This window comes from Papaver somniferum, chromosome 1 (genome assembly GCF_003573695.1).
Source record: "Papaver somniferum cultivar HN1 chromosome 1, ASM357369v1, whole genome shotgun sequence".
NCBI lineage: Eukaryota > Viridiplantae > Streptophyta > Magnoliopsida > Ranunculales > Papaveraceae > Papaver > Papaver somniferum.
The window spans coordinates 236865296-236882508 of NC_039358.1; the positions used below are offsets into that span (position 1 = coordinate 236865296).

The following is a 17213-nucleotide window of genomic DNA, read 5'->3' on the forward strand; positions in this document are numbered from 1 at the left end:
AGCAGTATGTTCTTGATCTTATTCATCTTTCGGTAAAGGAAAACTATCTTTCGGACACGCTTTATTTAAATCAGTGAAATCTATGCAGATCCGTATCCCTTTTTTCTTTTTTTGGTATTACCACCATATTTTCTATCCATTCTGGATATTTTGCTTCCCTTATAATCCCTGCATCCAGCATCTTTTGCAACTCCGCTTCTATTTGCGGATGATAATCAATTGCGATGTTCCTTATTCTTTGCTTAAATGGCTTTACATTTTTTTTAATGTTCAACTTATGACATGCGACAGGCGGATCTATCCCTGGCATTTCTTCCATACTCCATGTGAAGATATCATTATATTATCGCAAGATATTTACCGTTTTTTCTTCTTCTTCTTTATCCATTTAGGTTCTTATTTTTAATATTTTTGGCTTTTCTTCAGATCCAACATTTATTTCTTTCGTTGGTTCCACTGCGGTAAAATTTGTTTTCGGTTCTCCCATTGGTGTCGGTTCCTTGATCTTCTTAATCTGTTCACCTTCCTTCGTTGGTGCTTCACCTGGTATTCCTTTCCCCTCTTTCGCTCTGATCATGTATATCTGAAACTCGTCCTCTTTCTTTAGTTCTTTTGCTTTTCTCCAGCGATCCTTTCGTTTCTTTGCTCTCCCTTCATAATTTCTTACATCTATCTGATTGCAAATCTTCACACTCCTTACATCTCCTTTGATTTCACCTATACCACTTGGGATTGAGAATCTGATGCACTGATGTAGTGTTGATGCTACAGCTTTTATCCCGTGCACCCATGGTCTTCCCAATAACATGTTGTATGGTCGTTCTACATCAATCACACACAGTGTTATCTTTGTTACTACTTCTCCCAGTAATATTCGCATCACAATTTCTCCTTTTGGTTTTGTGATTGCTTTATTGAATCCATGAACATTGTAAGTTGGATGTGTCATTTCTGCATCTTCATATATCATTGCTTTGAATGTGCGATAAAATAAGACATCAATTCCACTTCCTGTATCTATCATTGTTCTATCAACCGCCCATGTTTCTGATTTCTTCTTCATTACAATATTTTCTCCTCACTCGGCTGTGACTGTAATTACCAACGGATCTGTCCTCTTTAAATTTTCTTCCGGAATTTCATCTACTGCAAATGTGATAGAATTTTCCATTCTTTTAATGGATATTCTTTTTCACCGTTTCCACCTTCCTTCCTTCATAATTTCGCTTGTGAATTCTACCTGTTATTCTTTCTTGAAAATCCACATCAGAGATTGATGTTTTTGTTATAGAATTACATTGTATATCTCTACATCTTCCTTGTATTGTTACGATTCTTGTTTTCTCCATAGATTTTTATTATTCTTCTGTACCTTCTCCAAAAGTTTTCAGATCTATCTTCAATTTCCAGATCTTACTTTTTCCAAGATTCTTATGAATTTACTACCAGGATTTATCACCCAAAGCTGTTTCTGGCGCCAAAAATGTAGTTGCAGGAAATCCAACAACCACACCCCAATGTATCTTAAACAATCACTCAAGTAATCATAATGAATTATTTATTAATTTTCAAGGATTATAATTGGATACAATGGATAACAATGACTTTACAATGACTTTACTTGCTCTTTAAACAAACTTTCTCTCTCCTAGTTTCTTGTCTAACACACACTAAAAGATCCCTCCCCCATGTGATGACCTCTTTCCTTTATATAGGATTCCTCATAGTGGATGACAGCTAAGAGATCCACTATTTTCGGAATCACTGTGCGATACATTCGCTCATTTACACTCACTCATTCTCGCACAGCTTATACTTCGCATAGAACATCACACTTTACTCGTGACTTTGATGACATCATCCAATACGTCACTTCATTTTTTCCATGTGCGATAGTCCTCGCTTACATCAGATAATCCTTACTTCACATACTTATTGATATGTGCGATATTCCACTCTTACATTATGAGCTCGAAAGTGCAAGAACGATCTCAAATATGACGATTACGGATTTGATACAAATGACTGATATCAAATTGGTTATGACTGATGGGATCTGCTAGAAAATCTAAGAATGGCATCGGGAAAACGATATGATTTCAAATTTACTATGAGATCTACGACACCACTACGTGGATGGATAAATATGGTGGAGACCGACGGATCTGCTAGAAAATTGCAAGGCTACTAATGGGGGTACCATTTTGCTTGGGATGTACCAATATACATATAGGACAAAAAAACAATTGCCTTTGGGTTGGTACACCCCCAAGTAAAACGGTACCCATTAGCAACCTTGGAAAATTGAAATAATCTCTTACATTGCATCTTATAAGTTTGAGATTCTTTGTGTTGGTAGATCTTACTAAGTAAACAACTTATAAGTTTGAGAATTGAGATTCTTTATGTTGGTAGCTCCTAATAAAAAACGATATTTTATATGGTTCAAGTTGGCGTTGTCCCTTGTATATTATTGCTTAGGCTAGGTTCTATGGATGTTAATCTGTCAGTTAGATTAGCAATTCACGTCAGTTAGGACAACCTCCTAAATCATATGGGAGTTTTAATCTAGCAGCTAGATTAGCAGTCCACGTCATCTGGGACCACTGTCCAGCGCTGTTTGGTTCAGCGCTTTAAATCTCAGCCGTTAGATCAGAAAATTAATCTCTCAACACTGAACCATTCAGCGTAAAGATCACTTTTTGAACGCTGAACCATTCAGCGCTTCAATCTCGTTGCTAGTTCAACTGCGAGTAAATGCTAAGAGAGAGAACTAGTGTTAACAAATAGACCACACTTTTTTATTTTGAACTGCAACACTTTTCTGCTAATCTAGCTCATAGGATGTAACCTTATATAGTTTTGCATCGCTTGGACGAAATGTGATCGTATCGTTCATTAATTTTAGACGATTATCCATCTGTACGCATTGGACGTGAATACAACATGCTGATATTAAATAATTATCCATCCGTTATTGACGTGAATGGAACATGTTAATTTTAAATAATTATTATCCATCCGTACTTGACATGCATGGAACATGCGAATATTACATAATTTTCTGTATTTTTGGGTTTTTTCGTTTGCTTCTTTTAGCTCTTTGTACATTTTTTCTTCTTTATAAAGTTCTCCATTCAATCAAAGAAAAAAAATACTTGACGTGCATCGAATATACAACTTTCTTATCTCGAGTCATATTTGTTATTATTGTACCACAAATTTAACTGCTGCATACTCTAACACAGTTAATGGTTTATATAATAGTATTTGTTTCATGTTTATGTTGAACTTGTTTTTTCTTAAAAACCATCATGTAAACGTTTCTTATTTGAAATGAAATACTAATGGTTTGATTATCAAAAAACAAAAAAAAAATGGTTTATATAATAGTTATACGTATCGGTGAGGTTTGTTCGTAATTCGGGGTTCCCATGTTGCAAGTGCCTTTGCCTACTTTTTGTCTTCCTCATTTACGGTCGGATGCGTCATGTGCCTTGATATTTTCATGCATCATGAAACACTGCAAGTCGACCCCATGCATTTTTATTTTTCATTCAACATCTTCAATAGCGGGTGCAAAAAACCTTTAATTTTTTTTTTTTGGAGGATTTACACATGTAAAAATTATTGGACCCCACATTTAATAAATTATCTACAATCGTGTAAAATTTAACCATTAAAATATCCTCCATCATAAAATTCTAACTGTTTAATTTTACTTATAATTATTATTAAAAATTAATCTAAAATATGGCATAGAGATGAATCTGAAAGTGTACTTGAGACTTTCTTTAACACTTTCGTATTCAGTATTTCATCCCTTTCTATAGTCTGTAGGACCTAATTATCTGAGATATTTTTTTTTTGCTGAATCACCTATTTTTATTAATAAGAATAACCAAAGTTTTTACAAACTGAATGAAGGAACTAAATGAAAAATAAAAAATACAGCAAGACTAAACAACTAACTTCTAGCAGATATTAATTATCTCAAATAACTAAAAGAAAAATACTACTTATCTGAGATAATTGTGTGCAGTATTTCATTCCTTTCTAGTTTATAGATACTAATTATTTGAAATGAATTAACGCTAAATCAGAATCTAATATTCAACGAGTCATGAAAATAGAATATTTTCATCCTCTAAAGTTGCCATCAAAGAACGAAACATTAATATTTAATATTGTAGATGAGCTAATAGAAAATTTCGGAGTGATAAGTGGAACTCCCTAATTTGGTGGGTCCCAAGTTCGAAAACCTGTGCGGTGTATAAAAAGTCTTTGCACAGATAATCTACCTTGATTCTCATTGCCAACCATAACTGAAACATCCTGCACTAATAACATGATTGGCAAAGGAGGGTACCGAAATTACTAGGAAGGTGCCGGTCCAGAGACTCAATGACTTTGATTGTTTTTCTTTTATATATAGGTACCCGGCCTGTTAAAATCGGTACCCATCTTTAGCAATCGTGTATAACTAATTTCTCTTTTCTCCAAATAGTCAAAATTTAAAAGAAAAATAAAAAAGTCAATATACGGTAAATATAGATGGTGGTAGGTGGGTCTTACAAAATTTTTCCTTTCCTTGTTTTGTTAATCGGTCAATAGGAAAATTCATTGGAAAAAAAAGTACTTAAATGAGATACCTAAACCCAATAAATACAACTCAAACAAAAATGAAGCCGAAAATGGGATTCGGTCACCCAAACAGAAGAGGAAAACATGAAGAGAACAATCAAGATTTGTACCCATAAAGCTATCACCATATTGGCTGTTAATCCTAGCATTTTAGTGTTCGACTCCGCCCAAGAATATGCTTGAATTTTTAATTATATCTCAAATCATGCTTGCTAAAATTTTCTTTTATCGTCAAAGGTCCTTGCACTCCTTTCTTTCCAAATACACCACCATATAACAACCGACACATTATTCAAAATGCGGTTAAGACGCTCATCACCGAAATCATGACTCCAAGATTTTATTGTTGTGGTGACATTAATATTATAGTTCCAATAGAAGTTACAACCTTGGGCAAAATACGTCCAAATTTTAGTTCTCCAACAATCATAAAACAAATATGCCTCCATGCAAAACCGTCAAAGCTTATATATCCACATCCTTACCCCTTCTAATTAATTTCTTGGCCGTCATCAAACTTTCGTTAGGAAGAAGCCAAATAAAAAAAATATATATAGTTTGCATGGGTAACACCGACTCCTAATAGTCTTGATTTTGGAAAATTTTGATCACTGATTTCTATATGGAGTAGATATATATGATGATATTGGTCTTATGCTGAAGAAAATCTGTGAAGCTAGCGGAAAAGAATAGAAGAAGAAGCTCAATTAGAAGAACAAAAGGAGGAAAGTGAAATAAGAAACAACAAAAGATCCAGAAAAGACCAAAATGAAGAGATCATGGAGAGTAATACTGAGAAACTACCATCCTATAATGTAAATGATGATAAGTAACATGATTTCATTGAGCAAGGAGATGCAAGATCAGGAGAGAACTCCCATGAAATGAATGAGGCTTCTAACAATCTGGTAATCCAACTTCTCATTAAACACTCATACTCTTACATTTTCTTTAATTTTCGCTTCAGCATTTACTGTAATTACTGCTTTGATCATATGTCTGTTTTAAATACTGCATCATTTGCATCCGTTCATAAACCTAATAGTAACTTGAGTATCAATTTAAGTCTGTTTCAGCTTATTTCAACAAAGAAAATCCTAAGTTGGAATTGCCATGGATTTCTGGGTAAAGACACTAGAGATCACTTGTTGCACTTGAATAGTATCACTCCCCTGATATATAATCTTTTTGTCGGAAACTAAATTAATGAGGAAAGTGAAAATGCGAGGGTCTAACAACGACACCCAACAATTCGTTTGGCAGTCTGAGAGGACTTACTCCAATACACTTTCTAGAGAATCAACTAGACAGTCAGACTCAATCTAGAATAAAGTATATCAAAGAGTTTAATATCTCTAACTCTTAATTCAATCCGCAATCAGCAAATAGAAATCTGCAAGACCGATTGAATATAAGAGGAAGTACTTGAACGGTACTAAAGACCAATCTCAAGTGTCAATCAATGTAAATCAATAACCCAAGGTTGGATATTCTAATTGATTGATCTTAATGCACAACCTGTGATTTTTCAATTATATAAAAAAATATAATGCGGAAAAGAAATAACACATACACCAGAATTTTGTTAACGGGGAAACCGCAAATGCAGAAAAACCACGGACCTAGTCCAGATCGAACGCCACACTGTATTAAGCCGCTATAGACACTAGCCTACTACCAATTAACTTCGTACTGGATTGTAGTTGAACCCTAATCAATCTCACACTTATTCAAGGTACAATTTCGCTCCTTATGTCTCTGATCCCAGTAGGATACTACACACTTGATTCTCTTAGTTGATCTTATCCACAACCAAGAGTTTCTACGACCCAAAGTCGAAGACTTGATAGAAAAATCTGTTTCACACAGAAAAGTCTATAGAATTGAATAAATTTGTCTCCCACAGAAATACCCAAGAGATTTTGTTCCGTCTTTTGATAAATCAAGGTGAACATGCACTAATTGATAAACCTGACTTATATTCCCGAAGAACAGCCTAGTATTATCAATCACCTCACAGTAAACTTAATCGACTAGCGAAACAAGTTATTGTGGAATCACAAACGATGAGACGAAGGTGTTTGTGATTACTTTTTTATCTTTCCTATCGGAGATATAGAATCTCGAGCCAATTGTTTCAATTGTACTCAACACGATAGAAACAGCGGGATCAGATCACGCAACTACAAACATAATAGTTGGGTCTGGCTTCACAATCCAAATGAAGTCTTCATGTCGCTAAACTACAGGGTCTCGCGAAGAAACCTAAGTTTAAAGGAGAATTTACTCTAGTTATGCAATTAGTAACACACATGAGGTGTGGGGATTAGGTTTCCCAGTAGCTAGAGTTCTCCATTATATATTTTTCAAATCAGTGTTGGGAATCCTAGTTACCTTGGTAACAAAGCATTCAACATTCACTATTAGATGAAAAACCTGATTCAACCAAGCTAATATCTTTCAACCGTTAGATCGAACTTATCTTGTTACACACAAATTAAATGTACCCTCATTTAGGTTTATGTAACTGTACCTAAACGTGTACACCATGTTGGTTCACAAATAGTTAACCGAGGTTAGCCATATTATTACTCAACTGAAACTAGTTAAAGAGTTGTTCAATTTTTATATAAAACACAATTGAAACCAAATCGGTTTGATTCACTTGAATCAATCATGAACATTATAGCCACGGTTTGCAAAGATTGCATCCCTTATGATTTAAATTAATATTTAAGTTCATGACTGACCGGTTTGACAAAGTAACCAGCTTAAGTACGCGTACTTAAGCAACCAGATTTGAGTTTGTTAAGTTTCCAAGCTCAGCAAAAAATTTCGGTTCGAAAACTTCCGTCAGTATGCGTACGGGTACGCATACGTATATTGTCTCCTTCACCAATTTATTATACACACATATGCATACACTTGGTTCCCGGTTTTTGGATTTATACACTAATGTGCGAACACACTATGCTTATATCCACACATGGTTACATTCTCAACTCTTTATTTCAATCATTGAAACATTCTTCTATAATGACAATAGCCGTTTTCACACACTATTAGCATCAAACAACTTTCAAGATATTAGAATAATCATTCTCGAAACATTTCAAGCGTACATCAAATGATTGTACCACACAAACCATTTAATATGTTACTCAGAAATTTTCTCATGATATAAGATGAACTTGGTCGAAGCGAAAGCTTACCAACACATATTTCGAGAAATATGTAAGCGAGATATACTCAGCTCGAAATCTCAAATGTGTATAGAGAAAACTATATCGTAACACGACTTATGTCTCAATATAGGAGATAGTAGAAATAGACTTTCCAAGTCATAGATGAGTTCAAGTATCCACATACCTTTTGTCGAAGAAGTTCCACAAGCTCCCCATAGTAGCTCTTCGTCTTCAAATGATGAACTCTGTGATATCTAAGCTCAACTACATTATCTATGTCCTAGTCCGAGACATCTATAAATAGGCTAGAAATCAAGACTTATAGTTTTGATCACTAACATTGAAAAACATGCTTGAGTCAGCAACGCATGCGAGTTCGACCGAGCAGTGCTCTAACAGAAAGGATCCTAAATCTCAATAGTTTCCTCAAGATGCCAAACAAATGTTATGTCCCATATGTTGGCCAGGATGGAGGTATTATCTTACTTTCCAAAGATGGTTTTTCTTTAGATGTTTTACATTCCTCTAGTAATATGTTTCATGCTTTGGTTAAAAATGATCCCAGTAAAGGTGAGTGGTTCCTTTCCCATGTTTATGGAACTTCTTACCGAACTGGCCAACCTAGCCAGTGGGAGTACATTCATGATTTAAGTTCCTCAGTTCATATTGCATGAGTTCTATTAGGTGATCTGAATATTACTATGAATGCATCTGAAAGAAATACTAGTTCTGAGCCAACTTCTACAGAGGTTTTGAAAAGCATTAGAGATTCTGATTTGCATGATATGGATTATAGTTGCAACCCTTTTACCTGGACCAGTTTCAGTCATGGTACATGTAAAATAAAATCTAGACTTGATAGAGTTGTTGTTAACAATGAATGGTTCCTAAAATATCCTGAATCAAAACTTACTCATCTCCCTCAAAAAGGTTCTGATCATGCTCCTATTCTCTTAACCATGTATAACAAGTCTAGTAATTCAGGTAAGTGTCACTACAAAAACAAGTCCTATTAATGAGGTTTTTTTTTTTAGGATCGTCACAGATAGTCACTATTCGTGAGGGTGCTTTGACCAACCGTAGTAAATAGTAGGTTTAGTCAAAGGAGCATTTTCTTTGGTCGGTTTAGTGTTTCCGACAGAGTAAAAAAAAACTACGGCAAAGTAATGTCTGCGGTTTCTCTGCCGTCGTAAATGGTTCGAGATTTTTTTTAATTTTTTTTCTTTTTTCTCAACCTTATCTATTAGAGAGAAGCAGATCTGGTTTCTTATCTTTTCCATTTTTTCTCCTCTCAGGAAGAACTGAGGTTTGCTTAGCCTCTTCTCTTACCATATTCATCTCTTCTGTATTACTATCTTCTCCATCTCTTCTATGTTATCATCTACTCCATCTGTTTTCTGTTACAATCTTGCTAAATATTACTTTTAAATGATTGTTTCTTTCTTTTACATCAACTAAATGATAAATCTTTATAAGGAACTATATGAGACTGTTAGGTGAAAGTTTGAACCTTATACAGAAGAATCCATTAATGAGTTTTTTTATTTTTCTAATTAATAATTTTAATTACTTATTTCTCTTTTTGTAGGAACTAAAAGAGGAAACTTTGATTGAACACATAAGAGAAGAAAAAGTTGATGTTTTTACAGATAAGATTAAGGTTTCAATGAGAATCGATGATGGAGATAAAGATCATTATTCTGAGATTTAGAGAAATGGAAAGGAATCAGGGATAGTTGATGGTCATGTTGTCGATCCTTGTGTTGTTTCAAACTCAACAGAAAGGTAAGTTGAACTTAGGGTTTCTCTAATTAACTTTATTTTTGTGTGAAATTGATTTATAGATTGATCAATTAGTGATGGGTTTGCTTTTAATTGAAGTTTGGATGACGTATAGGGTTTAATTTCAGTTTCTATAATGAATGAATTGGGAATTAGGGTTTATCCAAAGTTAGGTTTTTGGTTATAAACTTAGACCAGTGTTTTTGAGTTTGAATGATAGATAAAGAGGAGCGGAAGCTGATACGGTCGATATGTAATGCAGCTGTAGTTGTGGCTAGGGATGTGTTGCATGACAGGGATGGAGTTGTTGGTTTTATTGATCCATGAATGGTTTGAAGTAAGATGTATGTTGTTACTAAGTGCCCTGAGCACACATGGATTTGTAGGCTAGGAAACACATGCTCAAGGTTCTTGTATAAGTCATTAGCATTACATTTTCACTCAAGTACCATCGATTTATCTGAATCAAGGTGGTTGGGACCTTTGGATGCTCATAATTTTTCTGCTGTTTTGCGTTTATGCTTTATCTTTGCAGTAAGACATGCTTTATTTTTCGATACTGGATAGTTCCCATGCAATCGTTCGTATAGTTAGTATTCTATCAGATTAAACTGTGTATCCATAGTATTTGATAACATTTATAACTTGGATACTTGTGTATTTTCTGCGTTTGGAACGGATTGGACTTCTCTTTTTTTCTTGATCGAGCTTTCGTTGAAAAAGTTATACTTGCATATGACGGCCATTAGCATCGCTTTCCTTTACTGCAGCGATGAAATTTGATTGGAGACCACTTGCTATTGTTGCTGCTTTCATGACTGCCATTAGCATTTCTTTCCTAAACAATAGATATCATCATTTTTTGCTCTAGTTCTTTCATTTCGTATATAGAAATCAAACTGGAAGGGAGAGGACTTCACTTTTCAGAATGGAAGATGGAACATTAGCTGTCTCTCTAAAGATGGAAGATGGAACATTAGCTGGAAGGGAGAGGACTTCACTCTTCAGAATGGAAGATGGAACATTAGTTGGTCTCTCTAAAGATTCTTAAATTGAGGCATCTATATCTTAGGTTACATTGTTTCCTTTCGTCAGTGGCTGTATTTGAGCTTGTTTATGTTTCTACCTGGTGCAACTTGGTGATTTGAATTCGGTGTTGGCCTTTGAGCACTCATGTTGTGTTTAAAGTTCCCACTAATAACTTTAGGATGGATGTATCACATGGATATCCTTCACAATCTGATATTCCATCTTTAATTGAGGTAAAATTCTTATTGTTGTTGTTTTTTTTTTTAGTATTGCACACGTGTGCTAGATTACAGACGAACCTAGTTATTCAAGTTTGGCTTGTTGATTCATTTGGTGAATAGTTGAGTAGTCATCTCCAAAGCACGGCCCATCAATTTTCACATTATAGATAATATAGAACCATTTTTTAGGGACCATGGCTTTTTTTGGGACCATGGTCTTATTAGGCCAATCTCCCTATAGTTATAAGGGATGTCCTAAAGTTAGGTAAGTATAAATTTACCCTTTATTTTAATTTAAATTAAAACTAACCTAATAACTATATAAATCTAATCATTTATATCTAATCTAAATGAATCTATTAACCAAAATCAGAATCAAAAACAAAAATAGGGGAATCGAAATTTTTTAGTTTTGAAAAAAAAATTATTCTCTTCTTCTCTCCTTGCTTCACGTTCCTCGTTCAATTGAAAAATGAGTATTAACCATCAAAATGAGTTGAAAATGGAAGTTGCGGAGAGAAGTTCGGCTAGGAAATATGTGAAAAACTTTGTCGAACTAACCGAACCTAACGGAAATGATGAACATGAAGAATAGTTTGGCTATTTCGCAAAAAAAAATTCCCAACCGAACTTTAGTTCGGTTATGTCGCAAAAACATTTCCCAACCGAACCCTAATAGTTCGGTTAGTAGCAAAAAACATTTCCTAACCGAACCCTAATAGTTCGGTTAGTTGCAAAAACATTTCCCAACCAAACCTTAGTTCGGTTAGTAGTAAAAAACATTTCCCAACTGAACTCAAATAGTTCGGTTAGTTGCAAAAAAAAAAACATTTCCCAATCGAACCTTAGTTCGGTTATTCCGCAAAATATTTCCCAACTGAATCATAGTTCGGTTATGTTGCAAAAAATATTTCCCAACCGAACTATAGTTCGGTTACGTCGCAAAAAATGTTTCTTAACTGAACTTTAAGTTCAGTTTGATCGTAAAAGGTCTTAAATTTTTTATAACCGAACTATTTAATGGTCACACCAAATATAGAGTTCGGTTTGATCGCAAGGAAAAATTTCAATTTTTTGTTACCGAACTTCTTACTGGTAACTAATCATTACTAATCACTAATCATTAAGTTCGTTTTTGGTTATAAATTTGGGTAACCGAACTTAATCGCAAAAAAATTTAAAATTTCTCGCAAAGAAAATTTTCAATTTTTTGTAATAGAACTTCTTAATGGTAACTAATCATACCAATCACTAATCATTACTAATCATACTAATCATTAACTAATAACTAATTAATCATTAAACTAACACATTTAATTAAGGAGGGTAAGTTTGATATTAAGAAAAATATTTAGATAAGGGGTGACTTAGGATTACTTATAATGTCTTACCTAAAATAGAATCATGGTCTCCCATAAAAATACCATGACCCCAAAAAAATGGTTCACAGTGGATAATCTGTTATTAAGCCCATATAACACACAGACTGTTACCCTTCAAGCCCATGATCCCCAACTGTCTCAACTTCCTTGGTCCCAAAAAATACCATGGTCCCCGACTGTCTCAACTTCCTTGGTCCCAAAAAAATACCATGGTCCCCAACTGTCTCAACTTCCTTGCTTTGTCAATAACACGATCTTTTGTTTTTACAGACTGTTACCCTTCAAGCATTGCGGAAGCTGCTTGGGAGCACCAACAGTAGATGCACGATACTGGAAACAGGATGGGAGGTAAACATGTTTCAGCAGTTGAGTTATATACTAGGTTAGTTGGATTCATGATCTCTCGATGTCTATTATACCTCTTTCCCCTCTTAGTTTATGATTCGAGGATGATTACCAAGATGTCCTCCGACTCAGCTGAACCACACATCTGTTTTCCATCCATGCTCATATTCTGAAATACACAAACAGTCAATCCCTTCCACTTACAGTTCTTTTCCAGAACAGCATCTCTTGTAGGAAATAAGTCGGCACATATTGGTAGTACGTTATCGAGTTAAAGAAAACATGAATTTTGAAGTTTCACATTGTTGGTGTCTCTAGCTATCGGCACATGTTGAAGTTTCACATTGGTAGTACGTTATCAGTTCAATTTTCCCGACTTTAGTTTACTATTTTATTTTTATTTTTATTTTTATTTTATGTTTTTGCAAGAATGCCTCTAATAGTAATTTTGAGTGAAGAATATCAACTCGCTACGTGGCGCAAGATTAGGAGCCGAAATACCCTACTAAAATGCAACCATATACACAATGTATACCCAACCACTTAGTCTTATCTTATCTAGTCACCCTTAAGGGCGTATTTGTAATTAATGTAACCGCCTACCCTATAAAAGAGAAAGAGAAATAGGGAAATGGGGGTCGGATCTTTGAATGGTCGCTCTAGCTAAGGCTAGCCTGCTTCTTCTTCCTTAGAGCTCCATGAGAGCCTCTCCAATGGAGATCTTGTAAACACCTCACAACATAGTGAAATCCGTGGATGTAGGTCATAATTGACCGAGCCACGTAAAAAGATTTGTCTTCCTTTACATTTCTACACTTTATCTTCTTTTATGTGTGTTAATGTATGTTTTGATGGTTAAGATCATCATGGGTGTAGGCATCAGAAAAGATGCAACTACATTTTGGCGCTAGAAACATGGATTAGAGTGATGGATTTATCCAACCTAGTCCCTTTGAACATAATTTGTTCACTACCAACAAGTTCTGTAACAAATCCAGTAGATACAAGAGCTTTAAACAACAAAATGTCTCGTCGGAGTCCAAACAAAGACTAAGGAAAAGAAAGAGGCGTGAAAAACAAGAAATTGTTATTACACAACAAAGAGAAAAGAGGCGAAATTGTTGTGGCTGAGAATATGAAGAACAACCTCATCAAGCACTGAAATCATCAGATTTGCCACATCAACTGGGAACGAATTTCTTCTTCCTATCTCTCTTATCTTGTTCTTAATTTTCTGATCTACAATATTTAAAACAAAGTTTTGGAGAAAAAACCCTTCACAAAAACCAGGGCTTGTTCTTTAATACAAGTCAGATTTTGTTTCAAAATCTTGATTAAGAATGATTTTTTGTTACAGATCTACAACCAGTAGATCCTATTCTTCAAACCCATGGAAGATTTTTTCCAAAAACACTAAAAATCAACATATTTGCCTGATTCAGAGCTTTTTTTATTCTCTTTCTCTTCGTACTGTGTTACACATCGGAGAAATTGATAACTCAATTGAACTGCTGCTGCAGAAATTGACGATTATGAAGTCACATCGGAGCAGCAGAAGAAAGCTTCAAAGCTGCATCGTGCCGGCCAATTGAAGTCGGTCACCAGTTCTTATCCGAACTCATATCGGAGTGATTCACCATCAGCACAACAGATGCTAGCCCTCGGCATCATAGCCTAATTGAGAATATGGTGGTAGACGAAATCACAAGTACGGACCACCAACAGCACCATAACCATCTCGTACATCTCAATTGAGATCCTCCACCTCACACGAAGTAGGTCAGAAAGCTACCAGTTCGTGAAGAAGCAATCAGTGAGAGCCAACTAGAGACCAGACTCACCAAGTCATCGGACTGGAGCCTCGGCCTGATCTGCTCGGACTCATCAGTCCATCTCCGAGCACCAACCTCGGACAAGCAATGCAGCCAGAGCTTGAACTCGGATGCATCAACACTTTAGCCTGATTTAGGTCTTTTTTCTTTGATATCTCTTCTTACTGCTCTACGTAACAATTGTAGAACGGTTTTACTGAGATTTCTCATTTGATTAAGTTGTCGTTTCAGAAAAATGATGATGGACGAAGTCGCATCGGAGCAATTATGATTACAGACCGCCATCAGCACCATCTCGGGTGAACAATTCGTGAAAAATTACAGAGTCAATCGGACTCAATCCATACCAGACAGCTCAATTAGAGCAACCATCTCGTAATGGCAGTACTGCTCAACTCAGGGCATCAACTTCACACGATTAGATCGGAAAGCTACCTCCTATCAACTCGTGAAGAAGCAATCAGCAAGACGATGTTCAACTCGGAGTAACCATCAGCTCAACGATGTCGGACCAGAAGCGATATCAGTTCATATCGGACAGCTCAACCTACATCGGACTAACCAAGTCATTGGAATGGAGCATGAACTCAAAGATGATGATGGGCGAACTCACATCGGAGCAGCCATCTCAGACAGATACTGACGATTAAGATCGGACAGAGGCAACTCTCATCACCTCGTGGCAAAACAACCAGCACGATGGGAGCCAACCAGAGCTCGGACTCATCATTCTCAGACCACAGGCGAGCTAGGAAAACAGAGTCAACCAACACGATGATGTTCAACCGAGTCTCGGACTCACCAGTCTCGGACAAGCAATACAACCAGAGCTCGAACTCATGAACTGATCGATCAAGGAGGAGCACGAACTCGGATCATACAGTAATATCGGGCTGGGACATCGGACATGTCTCCTGATTCCCTCGGACTCAACATTTCATCTCCGAGCAACAACTCGGATACCACACCTTCCTCTTTCAATTTACTTTTCTGATTGCATATATGATATGCTAAGATTCATAATAGCTCAATGCTTAATACTTAGATGCATAGATACTTGAGTAGTACTTTGAATCAATAGAAATTTGATGCAATTTATGAACAACAGGCGTATGCTAATGTGCTCAACAGAAGGCCTCTTCTACGACGCCTGTTAGATGGTCATCTGAGCACCAATAATCATATGCCGCCAGAAGCATTCATTTAGAATCACCCACGATGGTGCACCGTGCTCGCGAAGCTCATTACATCTCGAGATCACCTCCAGAATGACAAATCAAACAAGGACCTTCTCATCTCTCTATCTCTGAAACTTATTAAGGATTCCCTAATACATTCTCTAAAGTCTGAATAGCATACCCAACTTACTATTAAAAAAACAATATATGTTTAAATTACAGTTCACAGCTACTGTTAACCTCATTAATTAAGACATTATAATTTGTCTTTAACCTTTTTTGAATGGTTCTTAATCTTTAATTGAAATACACTGGGGTCGGAGTAATTCGCCAATACAAAGAAGGAATTGACATGATTCAGTAATAAGCTATCTATCTCTAAAGAAGGCTAAGTATCTCTAGTCTCAAAGACTTGACTTTATACATATTTATACAGTATTGACTACTCTAGAATCACATGAAGTATTACTCTAGGTGAGACCTTATTCACAAGGGTTAAATAAAAGCACCTGAATGAATTGAATGCTTTAGAAGTAAAACTTTAGCATCGACATGACACATTAGAATTGCTTGCCTATTGAATGAGCAACACCAACTCGCTAATAAAGAGTAGTATGCCACCAATGTATTTCATTTCATTTTGAACATAAGCTCCAAGTAGCTAATCCATGTGTGCTCACATAGTAATGTAGTGGTTAAAGAACCATTTTAGCGTATTCAGTGATATTCAAAAAACATGCTCATGTCATTTAACATGCCATTCATAAATTATCATGAAATAATTTGCTTAAAATGCTTTACATGCTCAATGCATTCATCTCGGATCGGTCACGACAGTGCATCCGAGCTCGCCAAGCTCATTAGCTTTTAAATAACGTCCACAACAGGGGACATTTTCATCTCTTTATCTTTGAATTATCATTTTATATAAATAAAATTAAACATGCCTAGTCACTGACTCGAAGAATAATCATCTATAATGTTATTAACTAGTAATTGGAATTTCCAGGGGCAAAAAACAACCTCATGATCAAGGCTATAAAGCTTGAGGACGATACAATCTCCTACCTTTCTTGCTAGTCTAAGGACAAACATGGGAAGTTTCTAACTCATATGTTCTACATTCAGTATTCAATGAATGTATATATGCCTAACCAAGGCACAATTTTGCTTAAGAGCAAGCTAAGAAAATAGCTAGTCGCAAAGACTCAAGCCGATACGTATCGCACTGGTACATCCATATTTAAGTGCCGCAATCTAGCGCACCTGCTCCACAACGAGCATCACTAGAGATGACAATGCGACCCCTTATCGCATAAGAATGAACAGAAAATGTTTACATAAAGTAAATGCTTTAAATTTATTAAATGTTTTTAACATTATGATGTATTAACATTTCATGTTTTTCAGCAAATCTCCATTATGGTTGGAGAATTCAGTTAAGTCGGATCAATCATCTGCATAAAATTAGAGTCGGATTAGACGTAATCTGCATAAAGGCATGCTTATCATGCACTAAGGTTAGAGTCGGATTAGTCGTAATTCGCAGTAAAGCTATTATTGTGTTTCTGTCTTCTTGCAAGTACACTTGATGTATGTATGGTACATCTGCGAG

The 17213-nt window shown here is 35.6% G+C and overlaps 2 long non-coding RNA genes across 3 annotated transcripts; both read left to right on the top strand.

Annotated features, from left to right (window-relative positions):
• Positions 1-9012: 9012 nt before the first annotated feature.
• LOC113320220 lies at positions 9013-10898 on the top strand. Of its 2 annotated transcripts, none has more exons than XR_003345964.1 (2): positions 9013-9135; positions 9418-10898. It is a non-coding gene; the product is annotated as an uncharacterized LOC113320220 (long non-coding RNA). The 2 variants fall into 2 exon arrangements; XR_003345970.1 differs by lacking the exon at positions 9013-9135 and adding an exon at positions 9142-9325.
• Positions 10899-13560: 2662 nt separating this feature from the next.
• On the top strand, positions 13561-15522 carry LOC113320227. Its single transcript, XR_003345976.1, has 2 exons — positions 13561-14557; positions 14652-15522. It is a non-coding gene; the product is annotated as an uncharacterized LOC113320227 (long non-coding RNA).
• Positions 15523-17213: the final 1691 nt, after the last annotated feature.